This window comes from Lagenorhynchus albirostris, chromosome 6, assembly GCF_949774975.1.
Source record: "Lagenorhynchus albirostris chromosome 6, mLagAlb1.1, whole genome shotgun sequence".
NCBI lineage: Eukaryota > Metazoa > Chordata > Mammalia > Artiodactyla > Delphinidae > Lagenorhynchus > Lagenorhynchus albirostris.
The window spans coordinates 64,003,023-64,021,348 of NC_083100.1; the positions used below are offsets into that span (position 1 = coordinate 64,003,023).

General features: G+C 38.4%; 1 long non-coding RNA gene and 1 pseudogene across 1 annotated transcript in view; one reads left to right on the forward strand and one right to left on the reverse strand.

The window, feature by feature from the left end:
* The window catches only part of LOC132522327 (uncharacterized), a 47,867-nt gene that overhangs the window by 10,147 nt on the left and 19,394 nt on the right, over positions 1–18,326 (reverse strand). The gene's annotated exons all lie outside the window — the stretch shown is intronic.
* LOC132521789 (lathosterol oxidase-like) lies at positions 14,820–15,698 on the forward strand (annotated as a pseudogene).

Here is an 18,326-nt window from a genome sequence, read left to right on the forward strand (position 1 = left end):
ATGGAATATTACTCAGCCATGAAAAAGAGTGAAATTTTGCCATTTGCAACATGGATATGGCATTTGCAATAACACAGATGCATCTGGAGGGTATTATGCTTAGTGAAATAAGTCAGACAGAGAAAGACAGATACTGTATGTTATTACTTATATACGGAATCTAAAGAATAAAACAGATGAATGAATATAACAAAACAGAAATAGACTCACAGACATAGGGAACAAACTAGTGGTTACCACTGGGGAGAGAGAAGGCAGGAGGAGCAAAATAGGGGTAGGGGATTAAGAGGTACAAATAAATACTACGTATAAACTAAAATAAGCTACAAAGATACGTTGTACAGCACAGGGAATACAGCCAATATTTTATAATGACTTTAAATGGAGTACAACCTATAAAAATTGAATCACTATGTTGTACACCTGAAACTAATATTGTAAATCAACTATACTTCAATAAAAATATAAGTGAGCATATCACATACTGGGTTGCCAATGCTATTCTTGCATATTTTGGAGAAAGCCTGAATTCGGACTCCACACTCTTATTTTCCCATTCTAGAATATTGTATGAAGCTTGGTCATATAATCAAATTTGATTCACACATTAGTCCTGTGATAAAGTGCATTTGTACACTGAGAAACAATGTAAGATCTATTTTTTATTGTGGGCTGTAGCCACAAAGTTAACACCCACTGTTTTAAGCTATTTTAAATGTTTGTTCTTGATGTTACTTGCAGCCAAAAGCAATCACTCTGATAAGCACTTTACATCATCTCACTTAATCTTAAGCAACTATTGATTAGGTTTTAGTGAAATAAGTCAGACAGAGAAAAATACTGTATGTTAATCAAAATCTTAAACAACTCTATTGATTAAACTTAATTTTAAACATCTCACTTAATCTTAAACAGCTCTATTGATTAGGTTTTAATACCCCATCTTAAAGATGAGAAAACTAAGGCTCAGAAATACTAAGTTGCCCAAGATAATACAGTAAGTATTGGAATATAAAGCAGGAATTTGAATAGAGGTATATCTGGTTCTAAAGCCCACTTTCTTCATCGCTATATCAGACAACCTCCCTACATAATACAAGAGCGCCTTTATTGCAGGTTTGCTCTGGCCCAGGCACTAAACCAAAGAGTTTTCCCACCTTACCTTGCTTAAGCCATGCAAGAGCTCTAGGAAATCAGTTTCATTATCCGCCTTTTATAAATGAGGAAATAAATGTACCAAGATGTTCAGTAATCTCTCCAAGGTCAGCCAGCTAGTAAGTGACAGAGGGGAGTTGAACCCAAGTCGTCCGACTCCAAAGCATTCTCACTATATCCCTTAGAGAGATGCCTAAAGGCAAATTCAGATTTTGTGGGTCCTGAAGTGTATACACTTTGGAGCAGGAAACTCTTAAGTTTTGTGTGCAAAATCATTCATGGAAAATTAGGTACTGAGTCACACAAAGGGACCTGAAGATTATTCCTGGTAATTCTGCCCCTGAGCCATAGATGTTGCACTTGATTTACATTCATGATTTGTGCTATAACTAACTTTTATGTTCATCAGAACCTTTTGTGATGTGGCTTCTGAATCCAGGAAGGGAAGTAATTTTCCCAGGATCAAAGAATCAGAAATAGTTGTTTGAGAAGGGACAGTTTCAGTTTGATTCTTTATCTTAAAGTCTTTAAAAACCCAAAATAAGAAAACAAATTACATTCTTTTTACATTAATAAAATATCAAAACCAAAATGGCTTCTGCTCAGGCTTTGTTGCTGTCAGCATGACCTCACCCAAGTTCTATTCCACTAAGCCTCAGTCTACTCAATTTTATTTATTTATTTGTTTACTTATTTATTTTTGGCTGCGTTGGGTCTTCGTTGCTGCACATGGGCTTTCTCTAGTTGTGGTGAGTGGGGGCTACTCTTCATTGCAGTGCACAGGCTTTTCTCGTTGCGGTGGCTTCTCTCGTTGCAGAGCACGGGCCCTAGGCGCCGGGCTTCAGTAGCTGTTGTGTGAGGGCTCAGTAGTTGTGGCTTGTGAGCTCTAGAGTGCAGGCTCAGTAGTTGTGGCGCATGGGCTTAGTTGTTCTGCAGCATGTGGGATCTTCCTGGACCAGGGCTCAAACCCGTGTCCTCTGCATTGGCAGGCAGATTCTTAACCACTGCGCCACCAGGGAAGTCCCTACTCAATTTTAGATTGAGGGGAATTAATTAGTTAATCATTAACTTTGAGCATTCTAGGCACCTAATTGAGGCGAGGAATGAATAAACCACTTGCTGCTTGACTGAACTGGCCATCCATTCAGCTGTAACAGTTGAGCTGTTGGTGGAATTGGGTTTTCAACATTCTAATCAGCTAATTAGGATCTTTTGTTACAGCAAAGAGTCGTGTAGGGAGTTAGGACTCACCTACTGGAAGTTACAAGGATGGTGTGTTAATGAAGTTGATTGTGGTGATTATTTCATGACGTATGTGTATATCAAAAACGTCAAGTTGTACCCCTTAAATATACACAATTTTTATTTGTCAATTACACCTCCATAAAGCTGGGGAGCAAAAAAAGAGGTGGAGGGTCATTGTTCTACAACGCAGCTTTAATGCTTTCTGATTCTTCCCCCGGAGCCTCTTGAGAGCTGATGGGTGGGAAGAGAGCTGGTGGGAAGGAGACAGCACAATCTTCAGGCTGCAGGAAGCATCACTCAGCTCTGGGCACTTTATCTTCATAAGTATTTTCTCTGAATGTTATATTAGCCAGTGGACATGGTCTTAAAATATTTTAAATATCTACATTTCTGGAGCTATACCCTAAGCACACAGCACTCCGCAGGGGCCATTCCTCCAAGCCCTTTCTTTCTCCACAGAGCTCCCCCATACAGGAAAAGAGGCAGGACGTATGGTGGAAGGAGAGGCAGGGAGGGAGACACCTAACAAATGATCCCAACCACACACCCTGCCAACCCTGAATAACAACAGCCATGGCATCCTTACTGATCCCAGGACCTAAGTCCAAACCAAAGTCTTGAAATTGCATATTCCTAATATTTCTAACATGTTTGTTCTCTGAATAGTTAATATTATTAAAAATAGTTACCATTACCTAAAATAGTAACCCAAGTAACTATATTCTAGGTGCTTTTCATACATATTATATCTTCATCTTATAACTATGCCAAGTAGGTATGCCTATGTCCAATTTACAGATAAAAGAAATGAAATTCAGAGAAGTTAAGTAACTTATCCAAGGTCAACAGCTAGTAAACGGCAGTGCCAGAATTTGAACTTGCCTGTATCTTCCTACCACATCACTTTGCCTCTCAGTTAAATCTGCATTTTCCCTGTATTGCTTAAAATGTTATTTGATTGCCTTTCAATCCAGTAGATTATAAGTTTCTTACAGGGGCTGTTTCAACTGAAGCTTGTAATATTAAATTGTCTGGTACAATTTACACTCAATATGTGTTGGAAAATCCAAAAAAAAAAGTCCATCAGGAGAAATATATTGTTGAAAACCAATGACTGCAGTCAGACCAGCAAAGAATCCAAGCTATAAAAAGTACGGATGGTAGTTGCAGGCTGATCAAGAAAAGGACAGTCTGGCTGGGAAGTAGCATTTTCAGCTGTTCCTCTATGTTGGCAGCCTTTCAAAGCCACACAACCGTTAAATGCATTAGTATAAGGAAGACTGTGATGACACCACAGTCAGCTGTGCAAAATGAATCTAAGAGTGATTGACAGATAAGTAGAATTGAAGTAGCAAATTGCTAAAAAGATCAGCCCAGAACTGTGAAACATAAAATGATACTTCAGTGTGGGTTAAAAGAGAAAGAGTTGACTTGTCCATCACTAGAGCCACTTTGGGAGATCAGTCAAGTATTTCTTGAACTTCTCCGAACCAGCAGGGATATTTATACTGAATAAGGTTAAACTTCTCCTTGAAGTGTCACCTGGACAATGCTCACTACCATACAAAGATGATCTTTGAGTCTAAGTCACTTCTGTCTCCTGTATATAGCTCTTTCCCTTCATCAGGAAGATAGGAGACTGGTTTTAAAACAATGATATAATGTTGGGCTCTATATGGTAGAGCTCTGTAAATTTCAGGAAATAGTTTGGGATTGCCTCTGAAAAAGAGTATCATCAGTGACTGGGCTCCATTTGTACAAGGAGACTTTGCATTTGCTCATGGTAGACATAGCTAATCAATCACAGTTATCTTCACTGAGCCTCAGTATTTTTCAACACAGCAATTCAGACAACCCCGACTAATTAGGCACTTATGAAGTGAGCTAAGCCATGAAAACAAGAGCCTCATGCCTATTTTATTAACAACTTTACACACAAGACTTAGCGTAATTATGCAATAATTGTTGAATGAATGAATGTCATGGCTGACTTATACCAATTCTCTCAAATTTAGACTCATTGAATATACTTCTTAAAAGATCACAGGACTTCGGAATCATCTAATCTAATCTGGCAATCCTCCTTGGAACCCAAGCTTTCTAACTCCCAGCATTGTATTTCTTATACTCTACATAAAAATAATTTCCCTTATTATTAAAGGAGAAAGAGCTTGAAAATAGGAGACCAGACAGTTTTCTGAGTGGGCCAGGGTTTGTGCTTTTGAAGGTTTTAATCAGAGAGAATACGTTAAATGTAAGGTGATACCCAAAATATGACCCCCAGAAACTCCTGGTCTGGAATAAGCACATAAGTACACAGGGACGTAATTTGATAAAGTTTCACCAAATCACCTTGAAGCTTTTAGTTGCAGAGAAACGATTAATTTTTCAACAATGACTGAGCAAGGGAAAGTTCTCTACACCCATGTTCTGTGTTGAAGACTGTTGAGGCTTTGAATTCACTCCTTATCCTTGAGTTTGCAGCTGATGACGATGAGGTGGCCATATTTGGAAAGCCAACCTCAAAGGAGCCCATTGACCAAAGCCAGTCCAAAATGAGGAAAGAGAGCCAAGTACTCATCTGTGATGACTTTTTCCTCAAACACATTATTCAAAGAGCAGCATTTTGTCCACCTAGCTCAGAACACATGAGGATGAAAGTGTCGATTTCAATATTTTTTCAACTTCCTTTTCTTATATGGATATAAAGCTCTTATTACCTTCTACTGATCTTGAGAAGATAGTTACTGGTCTACAAAAAAAATTCTTCCATACAAGTTGAATCCTGTGTCTCCCTTTCCCCATTCGTGTTTTGTTCCAAAGACCCCCTTGCTGTCCTGGGAGTAGAAGTGGAGAGCTAAGGATCCTTCAGTTGCCTGAAGATGATGGCTCCCATCATCTCTATGACCTCATCTCTTACTATCCTCCTCTATGCTCTCTCGACTTCAGCCACATTGGCCTCCCTGCTATTTGTTCCTTTAACACACCAGGCACTGCTTTATCCATTCCTTCAGAGACAGGGTTCTCCCAGACCCCCTTGGCTAATTCTCTCTTCCTCTCTAAGTCTTTGCATAAATGTTACTTACTCAATGAAGGCTCCCCGAACTCCACATTTAAAATTACAACCTTCAACCCAATTACCTGGCACTCTTAATCCCCCTCGCTCTGCTACTTTTTTCCCCAAAGCACGTATCACCCTCTAACAGTCTATAAAATGTACTTATTAGGTCTAGTATATATTCTCTCATTCTGCCCTCCAAGGTTAAAGATCTTTGTTTACTAATGCATTTAAAACTCCCAGAACAGTAATGAGGATATTATAGGTTCGCAAATACTTGTTGATGAATAAATGAATGAATTCTTAAGAAAAAACTTAGGAAAAGCTGTGAAACAACAGCAACAGCTCAGAGAAGCTAACCAAGAGAGCTCCATCTGGAGCTTTTTATGTTCTCTTTCCACTCAGCCTGAAATTTTACCAATTATAGATTTATTTGACATAAGGGATATTATCTTTTTTTAACATCTTTATTGGAGTATAATTGCTTTACAATGGTGTGTTAGTTTCTGCTTTATAACAAAGTGAATTAGCTATATGTACACATATATCCCCATATCTCCTCCCTCTTGCATCTCCCTCCCACGCTCCCTATCCCACCCCTCTAGGTGGTCACAAAGCACCGAGCTGATCTCCCTCTGCTATACGGCTGCTTCCCACTAGCTATCTATTTTACATTTGGTAGTGTATATATGTCCATGCCACTCTCTCACTTCATCCCAGCTTACCCTTCCCCCTCCCTGTGTCCTCAAGTCCATTCTCTACGTCTGTGTCTTTATTCCTGTCCTGCCCCTAGGTTCTTCAGAACCATTTTTTTTTCTTTGTTAGATTCCATATAAGGGATATTATCTTTTAAAATGCAAATACTGTGGTGTTCGTGCTAAGGACTCTCAGTTACTAACACATTATTGTGAATCAGTTTGAGTTCAGTCACTCTCTCCCAGTTTCTAATGGAGACCAGCTTCCTGATGAGGACAAGAATGGTAGAGGAAGCTAGGACATTCTGGAACACAATGACTTTAGGGAGTATGGAAGCCCTCGGTGGGCACCAAAGTGGGTAGGTTTAAGGCAGTATAATAGGGCTCAGCCTCTAGGGATGGGAATCCACATTTACGTATTAATGTTTAGTTTCTGTGATGATCTTTTCAAAATCCCTCGAAGAAAAGTTTGTTTAGATCAATGACCTCTTCCCTTAAATCAATAAGTTCTGTTGGCCAAGTAGAGCCTACTTCCCAAAATGTGCCCAGCAGGAGCTTGTTTAAAGGAATAAATGGGAACAGGGATGGTCATTTGGTTTCCTGGATCTCCCACTGTGTCTCTCGCCAAGAGGCTAAAAATGCTTATCAGATTTGCTTCATCTAGAAAGAATGGTTCTGTGTTTCCCTTGCAGCTCTCTACAGGCTGGTCCAGCTGATTAGCTATCCAGATTTCACCTCCCAACATTGCGGCACTTCTATAATTTATTTGGCTGCCATGAATAACATAAACATTATAGCCTACACAAACATCACTTTATGGGTATTTTATGACTGTTAGATGGTTGACGGTCAAGCTGTTTTCAGAGTCAACACATCAGTCCGTAGTGTCCAGGGGTTTCAGACCCAATCAAAGATCTGAACCAAACAACTTTGGGATAATGGTTGAGGGGCTGTGTGGGGTTGGTATAAGCAGTGGTGTATTGAACTCAAGCTTAAATATTTGTGGCCATTAAAGTTATTCATATTCTAAGGCTGCAGAAGCTTAATGAAATAATTTTCCTCCCATCTTTCCTGGATACCAAATGATTATTTGTAGTGCAATTTGAGATTTGAGAAAACAAGAAAGGATAGGATGAGAAAGCTCTTGACTCTCAAGGCATTGTGTCCCTGTGAGTCAAATGGAGGGGGGTCTTTACAGAAAAGCTGAAAATTCCTCTGCAGATTCTTCTGGATTAAAAGTCTTCTACAATAAATAATATTTACGGAATATTATTCCAGCTAGCATTTATGGAATGTGTACTCCTTGTCAAGCACTGTATATGTAAGGTTGCATTTGATCCTCATGATAGCTCCCTAGAGATGGCTGTTATCTTTGTTCTACAGATGAAAACAAATATCTCATTGGATATCTGCCCAGGCTCCCAAAATAAGGAACCATGAAGGGTATCTGGGTCTCTTGGCGCTGTCTAGAGAGAGGATTTCAAGATAGTTGTTTTACACTAGAAATTTCCCCCATTAGAGCGTGGAGTCAGCTTTCAGATTGAGAATTCCCTTCATCTTTGTCTTCTTATCAAGCCCTGTGACAAGAAGAGTGGTGTGGACCCCACCTCTTACTCCCACCTGGGCAACCAGCTGCCCACAGGAAACATACATTCTTCTCTGCTGCTCAGTGCCATAAGCTTCACATGGAGAGGGCTGCAGGTTATACCTGAGAGTGAAAGCATCAAGAGGGCGACACAGGTCATCCCTGACTGTGCTCCCCGTCACAAGAAAAACAACAACTCTTCATGAACAAGACAGCACTAAGGGAATCCTAGAACATGGGGGTGAGGCTGAAGCACCCTCCTCCACCACAGAGACCAAGACACACTGCATTAGGAGGATAAGAGAAGCAGTTACACGTGACTGCACTGCCTCTCTCTCGGGCCAGCACAGCACCCTGCTGAGAAGTCTCCCTAGTGCCTTTGATTCCTCCAATGGGAAAAGAGCACAGGGGTTTCAACCCTCTCTCCCAACACTGCGGGTCACTTTGTGGGAGCCCCTACTCCGGTCTCCCCCTTGCGGACTGCAGGGGAATCACTGGGAATCTGAAACTATGATAGAGAAGGGGGAGGGGACTCGCAACAACCAGCACTCGGATCTTGGCAGATGGAGCTCATTATCAACCAGCAACTGTGATCACCTGTAGACCCAAGTTGGTGGTCCACTCTGACCAGGGAACCCACTGGGAGGCAGATCTGCCTGCCTCTAGGTCCTCAAATGAGGAATTTTACCATTCGTACAGTCTGGTTTGCCTACACGCATGAAAAAAACCGAGTCATAGCCCCACTCACTGGGGAGAGTGTTGCCTGACCCCATCTGGCCAGAGGGGTTGGTAAGAGCACCTGGGTAGCCCAGCACTGGTCTAGCTGAGAGGTGAGTGGGAGCCAACTGCCCACAGAGCAAAGCCAATACAGGGAGTTCTTCCACTACGCCCAGGCAGAGGATTCATTCATAGCCAAGGCTGAGAGTGGCTCAACCCCTCGCAACCAGAAAGCCTGCTTGGAAAAAACTGGAGAGGCCTAAAGTGGCCCCTCTCTCTTCCACCAGACAAGGGAATGGAAACACAGCAGCCCTACCTGCTGTAGAAGGTGTTTCCTGGTCCCATCTGTCAAGAAGGGCTGGTGAGAACACCTGGAGCCTGCATAGCCCAGCAATGTTTGAGCTAAGGGACTGGGAGGCATAGCCAATAATGTGCAGAGCAGAGCCAGTGGCCCTTTTTGGCCAGGGAACTTGGGGCATGGGTTGGCTTAAGGCAACAAATAAAGAGCTTTACCAGTTTTAGAGCTGCTATTCCAATGCTCCTGGGCAGGGAAACAAATTCATAGCCCCACTCATTGCTGAATACCACTCATTGCCTTCAGCCTACCTAACCAGGAACCTAACTAGAGCACATGGGATGCAGTGTAGCCCATCCAACAGGCCTGTTTACACTGACACTTGAACAGAGAGCATAGCTCATGGCTTTCCCTGTCTGCAGGACAAAACTGGTGACCTAACCTGACTAGGGAATTAAGTGTACATTCTTGCCTGACATGGGTCTCCAAACAATGTGTGTTAGAGGCCCTGGGCCCCATCCTACTGCCCTGCCATAGCAAGGAAGCTAATTTATAGCCCTATCTACTACTGAATATAGTAGTCAGTCCCAACGATCTAGAAAGCCTGACCAGAGAATCCAGGCAAACATAGAGCCCATTCTATAACCTCACTTGAGAACCAAGCCAGCAGTACTCAACTAATAGGTCCCCATCCCCAGTCAAAGAGCTTGAACAGTTGCCTTGACCCCAAATAAACCATAATAGCAGGTCCCACCTGCCCAAGAATATTACCAGCAGACACACCCACAACCCAAACTGAGCTGACTAGTGAAAATCTGTCTCTGTCAATGCAAACCTATAATGTCTAATTACTCAAATGTGCAGATAATGACATAAGGATTCAGGGGTCACAAAAAATCATGTAAACATGACATCAAAGGAAACAAGTAAAGCTCCAACAACTGATGCTAAAGAAATGGAGATCTATGAATTTTCAAAGAATTCAGAATAATCCTTTTTTTGTTTGTTTTTTGTTTTTTTTTAACATCTTTATTGGAGTATAATTGCTTTACAATGGTGTGTTAGTTTCTGCTTTATAACAAAGTGAATCAGTTATACATATGTTCCCATATCTCTTTCCTCTTGCATCTCCCTCCCTCCCGCCCTCCCTATCCCACCCCTCTAGGTGGTCACAAAGCACTGAGCTGATCTCCCTGTGCTATGCAGCTGCTTCCCACTAGCTATCTATTTTACGTTTGGTAGTGTATATATGTCCATGCCACTCTCTCACTTTGTCACAGCTTACCCTTCCCCCTCCCCATATCCTCAAGTCCATTCTCTAGTAGGTCTGTGTCTTTATTCCTGTCTTACCCCTAGGTTCTTCGTGACCTTTTGTATTTTTTGCGAACTATAAGAACATGCAGACAGACAACTAAGCAAAATAAGAAACAAAATGCATGAACAAAACAAGAAGCTGGGCAAAGAAGTAGAAACCATTAAAAAAAAAACCCAACAGAAACCCTACAGTTGAAAAATATAATAACTAAACTGAAGAATACAATAAAAAGTTTAAAAAGCAAACTTGAAAATGCAGAACTAGTGAAATAGAGGATAAGGAATTTGAAATTACCTTATCAGAGGAACAAAAAGAAAAATAAAAAAGATGAAGAAAGCCTAAAGGACATATAGGACACAATTGAAAAAACAATATTGACATTATGGGATTTCCAGAAGGAGAAAATAGAAAAGGACAGAACGTATATTTAAAGTAATAACAGCTGAAAACTTCTCAAACCTAGAACCAGAAGCTGGAAGCCTCAGCATGAGATAAGTCCTGAAAACCAATTGGACTGGAGGTCAGTGACACCTACCAGACCACCCACAGTAGTTAGTCTGCCACAAGAGAAGGACCCATGAAGCCCACATAGGGGATATCCCTAGAGCATATACCTCTGGTGACCAGAGGGGAGTGTGCAACTGGTATGTAGCCTACCAGCCACATACATCTTTTTCATAGGATGTCTCCTATGAAAGGCCACTTCTCCGAGGTCAGGAAATGTAAACCTACCAGATCCATAGAAATAAAAACAGCAATTAGGCAAAATGAGGTAACAGAGGAACATGTTTCAAATGAAGGAACAAGATAAAACCCCAGAACAACACCTAAGTGAAGTGGAAATAGGCAATCTACTCAATAGAGAATTCAAGGTAATGATCATAAAAGATCAAAGAGCTTGAGAGAAGAATGGATGAACAGAGTGAGAAGTTAGAAGTTTTTAAACAGAGTTAGAAAATATAAAGAAGAACCAAACAGAGGTGAATAATAAAATAACTGAAATGAGAAGTACACTAGAAGGAATCCACAGTAGATTAAATGATACAGAGGAATGGATCAGTGAGCTGGAAGAGGGAGTAATGGAAATCACTGAAGCCAAACAGGAAAAAGAAAAAAGAATAAAAAGAAATGAGGACAGCTTAAGAGACCTTTGGGACAACATCAAGCGTACTAACACTTGCGTTGTAGGGGTCCCAGAAAGAAAAAAGAGAGGCGCAGAGAATATATTTGAAGACATAATAGCTGAAAACTTCCCTAACCTAGGGAAGGAAATAGGCATTCAGGTCCAGAAAGCAGAGAGAGTCCCAAACAGAATCAAGCCAAAGAGGACCATACAAAGACACATTGTCAAAAATTGTAAAAAATTAAAGATAAAGACAGACTATTAACAGCAGCAGGGAAAAGCAACCAAGTTATATATAAGGGAACTCCCATAAGGCTATCAGATGACTTTTCATCACAAACTCAGTACTCCAGAAGGGAGTGGCATGATATATTTAAAGTAATGAAAAGGAAAAACCTACAACCAAGAATACTCTACCCAGCCAGACTTTAAGACTTGAAGGAGAGATCAAAGTTTTACAGACAAGATAAAGCTAAAAGAGTTCATCACTACTAAATCAGCTTTATAAGAAATATTAAAGGGACTTCTCTAGGCAAAAAAAAAAAAGGACACAACTAGAAACATGAAAATTACAATGGAAAAAGCCCATTGGTAAAGGCAAATATACAGTAAAAGGTTATAAATTAACCACATACAAAGCTAGTAGGAAAGTTAGGAGACAAAAGCAGTAAACATCATCTACACATCTGCAATAAGTAGTTAAGGAATACACAAGACAAAATGATGTCGGGAACTCCCTGGAGGTCCAGTGGTTAGGACTCCGCATGTTCACTGCTGGGGCCTGGGTTCAACCCCTGGTTGGGGAACTAAGATCCCGTAAGCTGCATGCAGCGCGGCCAAGAAAAAACCAAAACAAAACAGAAAGATGTAAAATATTATGTCAAAAACATTCATGGAGGGAGGGGAGTAAAAATGCAGGGTTGTTAAAAGGCCTTTGAAATGGAGAGATATGCAATTTAAAATAATCTTGTGTGTATTAAACCTCATGGTAATCACATACCAAAAATCTATAATACAGAAAAGATAAAGGAATCCAAACATAACACTAGAGGTACCATAGTCATCAGATCACAAGGGAAGAGAACAAAAGAAGAAACAGACAAAAAAGAACAACTGCCAAACAATGAGCAAAATGGTAATAAGTACATGCTTATCAATAATTACTTTAAATGGACTAAATGCTTCAATCAAAGGAAAGAGTGGCTGAATGGATACAAAGACAAAACCCATATATGTGCTGCCTACAAGAAACTCACATCAGATCTAAAGACATACAGACTGAAAGCAAAGGGATGGAAAAAGGTATTTCATGCAAATGGAAATCAAAAGAATGCTGGGGTAGCAATACTTATCAGACAAAATAGACTTTAAAACAAAGACTGTAACAAGAGACAAAAAAGGACATTACATAATGATCAAAGGATCAATACAATGAGATATAACAATTACAAGTATATATGCAGCCAACATAGGAGCACCTAAATACATAAAATATTAACAGACATAAAGGGATAAATTGGCAGTAACAATAATTGTAGGGGACTTTACCATCCCACTTACAATGGACAGATCATTCAGACCAAAAAAAAAAAAAATCAATAAGGAAACACTGGCCTTAAATGACACATTAGACCACGTGGATTTAATAGATCTATATAGACCATTCCAACCAAAAGCAGCTGAATGCAGTTTTTCAATTGCACATGGAACATTCTCCAGGACAAATAACATGCGAGGGCACAAAAACAAGTCTCAGTAAATTTAAAAAAACTGAAATCATATAAAGCATCTTTCCGACCACAATGCTATGAGACTAGAAATCAACTACAAGAAAAAAAATTGCAAAAAACAAGTGGAAGCTAAACAACATGCTACTAAACAACCAATGGAGCACTGAAGAAATCAAAGGAGGAAAAAATCAAAAAATAGCTGGAGACAAATGAAATAAAAAAAAAATCCAAAATCTGTGGGACACAGATCAAAAAAGCAGTTCTAAGAGGCAAGTTTATAGCAATACAAGCCTATATTAGGAAATAAGAAAAATCTCAAACAACCTAACCTTACATCTAAACTAACTAGAAAAAGAACAAAGAAAACCCAAAGTTAGCAGAAGGAAAAAAAATCATAAAGATCAGAGCAGAAATAAATGAAATAGAGACTAAAAAACAATAAGAAAGATCAATGAAACTAAGAGTTGGTTCTTTGGTTCCTTAAAAATATAAAAATAGAGCTACCATATGATCCTGCAATCCCACTCCTGGGCATATATCCAGAGAAAAACATGGTTTGAAAGGATACAGGCACCCCAATGTCCATAGCAGCACTGTTTACGATAGCCAAAACAAGGAAGCAACCTAAATGTACACCAACAGATGAATGGATAAAGAAGCTGTGGTACATACACACAATGTAATATTACTCAGCCATTAAAAAGAATGAAATAATGCCATTTGCAGCAACATGGATGGACCTGGTGATTATCATACTAAGTGAATTAAGTCAGAGAAAGACAAATATTGCATAATATTGCTTATAAGCAGAACCTAAAAAAAATGATATAAATGAACATATTTACAAAACAGAAACAGATTTACAGACTTAGAGAACAAACTTATGGTTACCAAGGGGGAAGGGTGAGGAGGAGGATTAGACTGGGAGTTTGGGATTGGCATGTACACACTGCTATATTTAAAATAGATGACCAACAAGGACCTACTGTATAGCACAGGGAACTCTGCTCAATATTCTGTGACAACCTAAATCGGAAAAGAATTTGAAACAGAATAGAAACATGTATATATATAACTGAATCACTTTGCAGTACACCTGAAACACAACATTGTTATTCAACTATATCCAACATAAAATAAAAATTAAAAAAATAAAAATGAGTTGGTTCTTTGAAAAGCTAAACAAACCTGATAAACCTTTAGCCAAACTCATCAAGAAAAAAAGGAAGGGGCCCCAAATCAATAAAGTTAGAAATGAAAGAGGAGAAGTTATAACTGACACCACAGAAATATAAAGGATCACAAGAGATTACTGTGAACAGCTATATGTCAATAAAATGGACAATATAGAAGAAATAGATTCCTGGAAATGTACAATCTCCCAATACTGAACCAGAAAGAAAAGGAAAAATATGAACAGACCAATTATCAGTAATAAAACTGAATCAGTAATAAAGAAGAAAAAAACTCCCAACAAACAAAAGTCCAGGACCAGATGGCTTCACAGGAGAATTCTATCAAACATTTAGAGAAGAGTTAATACCTATCCTTCTCAAACTATTCCAAAAAATTGCAGAGGAAGGAACACTTCCAAACTTTTTCTATGAGGCTAGCATCACCCTGACACCAAAACCAAAGATATCACACAAAAAGAAATTTACTGTCTAATATCACTGATGAACATAGATGCAAAAATCCTCAACAAACTGAATCCAACAATATGTTAGAAGGATCATACAATATGATCAAATGGGATTTATCCCAAGAATGCAAGAATGGTTCAATATCTACAATTCATGTGACATATCACATAAATAATTGAATAAAAGACTAGCCAGAGCAGCTGAAGCCCTGCAGGAACCAAATTGGCAGCTGGCAGTGGACCCTCTCTAGGGCCTAAGATGGATCTTGTACCCAATTGTTTTTTTACACCATACATATATTCGGCCACATGGCCAGAGGATGACATCTTCCAACAAGCTATCAGTCTCCTGATTATAACAAATCTCAGTGCATATAACCTTTATTTCTTCTTTGCAACACTGAGTTATTATTTTGTTTATGATCATTCATTAATGAAACACTCACAATCTTTCAAGAATCAAGTCTATCAAGAGATTATGCACTCTGTCCAGTCAATGCCATGGATCAGCATCCCCAGAGTTTCACTGTTCCTGATAGAGGTTACAGCAAATTGTATGACAGCATAAAGAGTTTCCACACGGCTGGTTTTGACTCATTGCTGTTATCCTGCTCTTTCTCTTTTTCACTGACATGCTGATCTACTGGATTCACAGAGATCTTCATCACAGACTTGTATATAAGTGCTTACACAAACCTCATCACATCTGGAAGATTCTGACTCCATTTACAAGTCATGCTTTTCACCATCTGGCTGGCATCCTTCAGAGTCTGCCTTGCCACATATACCTTTTTATTTTCCCCTTACACACAGTATAGTTTATTTAGGTTTGTATGTCTTGGTCAATATCTGGACAATTTCCATTCATGATGGTGACTTTCATGTTCCCCAAATCTTAAGGCCATTTATTAATGGCTCAGCTCATCATACAGACAACCACATGCTCTTTGACCATAACTATGGACAGTATTTCACATTGTGGGATAGAGTTGGAGGCTCCTTCAAAAATCCCTCCTCCTTTGAAGGGAATGGACCAATTAGTCATGTGAAGATGACAGAAGAAGAGAGCAAGAGCCATGCAGGAAATGGTTGTAAAAATGAAAAATTATTCAATGTAGAGTTTACAAAGACTGAGTAGATTGTTGCCCAATTATTAAATATTTTTGGTCAAGAAAAATAATCTACATACGTACAGCCAAGAGGCATAGCAAGTGAATAGTATCACTTGAAAATCAGTATTGTGGGTATAGCTGAGTAATGATCATAATGGTAGGTCAAGGGAACATGTCCTGCATACCAAGATTTTAACCTCATGCTTGAAATAATGGACGTTGGTCTAAGGGACAAGTTGTGTCTTTGTAGCCAGCAGATCTGTAATTTGAATAGCTCAAACAATGATTTTTTAAAAGATAGAGGATAAATTATCAAGGGGACTAGGTTATGCCCTTTTGCCTTAATTCATCCATATTCATTAAGTAAAATTCATTGTGCTTAATGGTATCAAGACTAAACACCACAACAAAGAAATATTAATATAAAGATTGTTCCTTGTTTCAGGAATGACTAAGTATTCAGTATTTGTATGATAACGACTACTTGTAGTATTTTGTTCAAGTGGAAACACTGGTGTGAAAAAAATTGTTATATAATGTATTAGCAGCTCGGTGGCCTGATTAATAGCAGGTGTTATAAAATTATCGTCTTCCTACACATAGAAAACTTATTTTCTGGAGATGCTGTCAAATATTACATTTTACTGATGAATAAATTGGAATTTTAGAAAATATTAATACTACCATGATTTAATCCAGATCTGGGATTATTTAAAGATTTTGATGGTTACTGTTTTAAACCATTATTTAATAAGTGTAAAATTATGTGACTGAATATATTTACAAAGGGAAATTTGATGCCCAAATAATATATTTGATCCTACTGACTTTTTAATTAAATTGATGCATTTATGTTTCAAAGTTACAACCCTATGATTTTCTATAAAAAGAAATAGTTGCCAAATATTTAGGCCTATCACTGAAGATTAGTTTTGAAATCTTATTTTCCCTCCTCTTTCTTCACTTTTCCCCATTTCCTCTACAAAAAAATTTAACAAATACTTTTATAAAGAAATGTCATGTATCACAACAAATATGTTGGGAAAACATGGTTTGCAAAGACATTCTATAATCTATTTATGTAAAAATCAATAAAGTTGATTATGACTGTTTAAAAAATTGAATAAAAATAATACGATCATCTCAATGGATGCAGAAAAAGCCTTTGACAAAATTCAACATTCATTTATGATTAATCCTTTATACCCACTTTGTGAAGAGTTAACACACCTCAATGCAATAAAGGCCATATGTGAGAAGTCCACAGCCAAAATCATACTCTGATAAAAAGGTGAAAGCATTTCTGCTAAGATCAGGAACAAGACAAGAATGTCCACTCTCCCCACTTTTATTCAGCATAGTATTGGAAGTCCTAGCCACAGAAATCAAATAAGAAAAATGGGAAAGAAAGAAGTAAAATTGTCACTGTTTTCAGATGACATGGTACTATACATAGAAAATCCTAAAGACACCACTGAAAAACTACTAGAGTTCAATGAATTTGGCAAGGTTGCATGACACAAAATTAATATACAGAAATATGTTGCATTTCTGTACACTGATTATGAACTATCAGAAAGACATTTTAAAAAGAGTCCCATTTATCATCATATCAAAAAGAAAAGGATACCTAGGAATAAGTCTAACTAGGGAGATAAAAAGATTTGTACTTGGAAAACTATAAGACACTGTGAAAAAAACTGAAGATGACACAGATGGAAAGATATACCATGTTCATGGACTTGGAGAATTAATACTGTTAAAATGATCATACTTCCCAAGGCAATCTACAGATTCGATGAAATTCCTACCAAAATACTGAACATATCTCACCCAATTAGAATAAATAATTCTAAAATTTGTATGTAAACACAAAAGACCCTGAACAGCCAAAACAATCTTGAGAAAGAAGAACACAGCCAGAGGTATCACATTCCCTGACTTCAGAGTATAATACAAAGCTACGATAATCAAAACAGTATAGTGCTGGAACAAAAACATACACATAGATCAAAGGGAAAGAATAGAGAGCTCATAAATAAACCCGCACATTTACGGTTAACTAATCTATGATAAAGGAGGCAAGAATTTACAACGGGGAAAAGACAATCTCTTCAATAAGTGGTGCTGAGAAAACTGAACAGCTACAGGTAAAAGAATGAAATTAGAACATTTCTTCATATCTTATACAAAAATGAACTCAACATGGAGTAAAGTCCTAAAGGTAAGACAAGAAACCATAAAACTCCTAGAAGAAAACATAGGCAGAATACTCCTTGACATAAATCACAGTAATATTTTTTGTTTCCTAAGGCAAAGGAAACTAAAGCAAAAATAAACAAATGGCACCTAATTAAACTTAAAAGCTTTTGCACAGCAAAGGAAACCACTGACAAAATGAAAAACAGCCTACAGACTGGGAGAAAATATTTTCAGGTGATGACTATAACGGGGTTAATATCTAAAATATATAAACAGCTCATACTACTAAATATCAAAAAAGCAAACTCAATCCAAAAATGGGCAGAAGACCTGAATAGACATTTTTCCAAACAAGATGTACTGATTGCTAACAGGCACATGAAAAGATGCTTGACATCACTAATCAGGGAAATGCAAATCAGAACCACAGTGAAATATCACCTCACACCTGT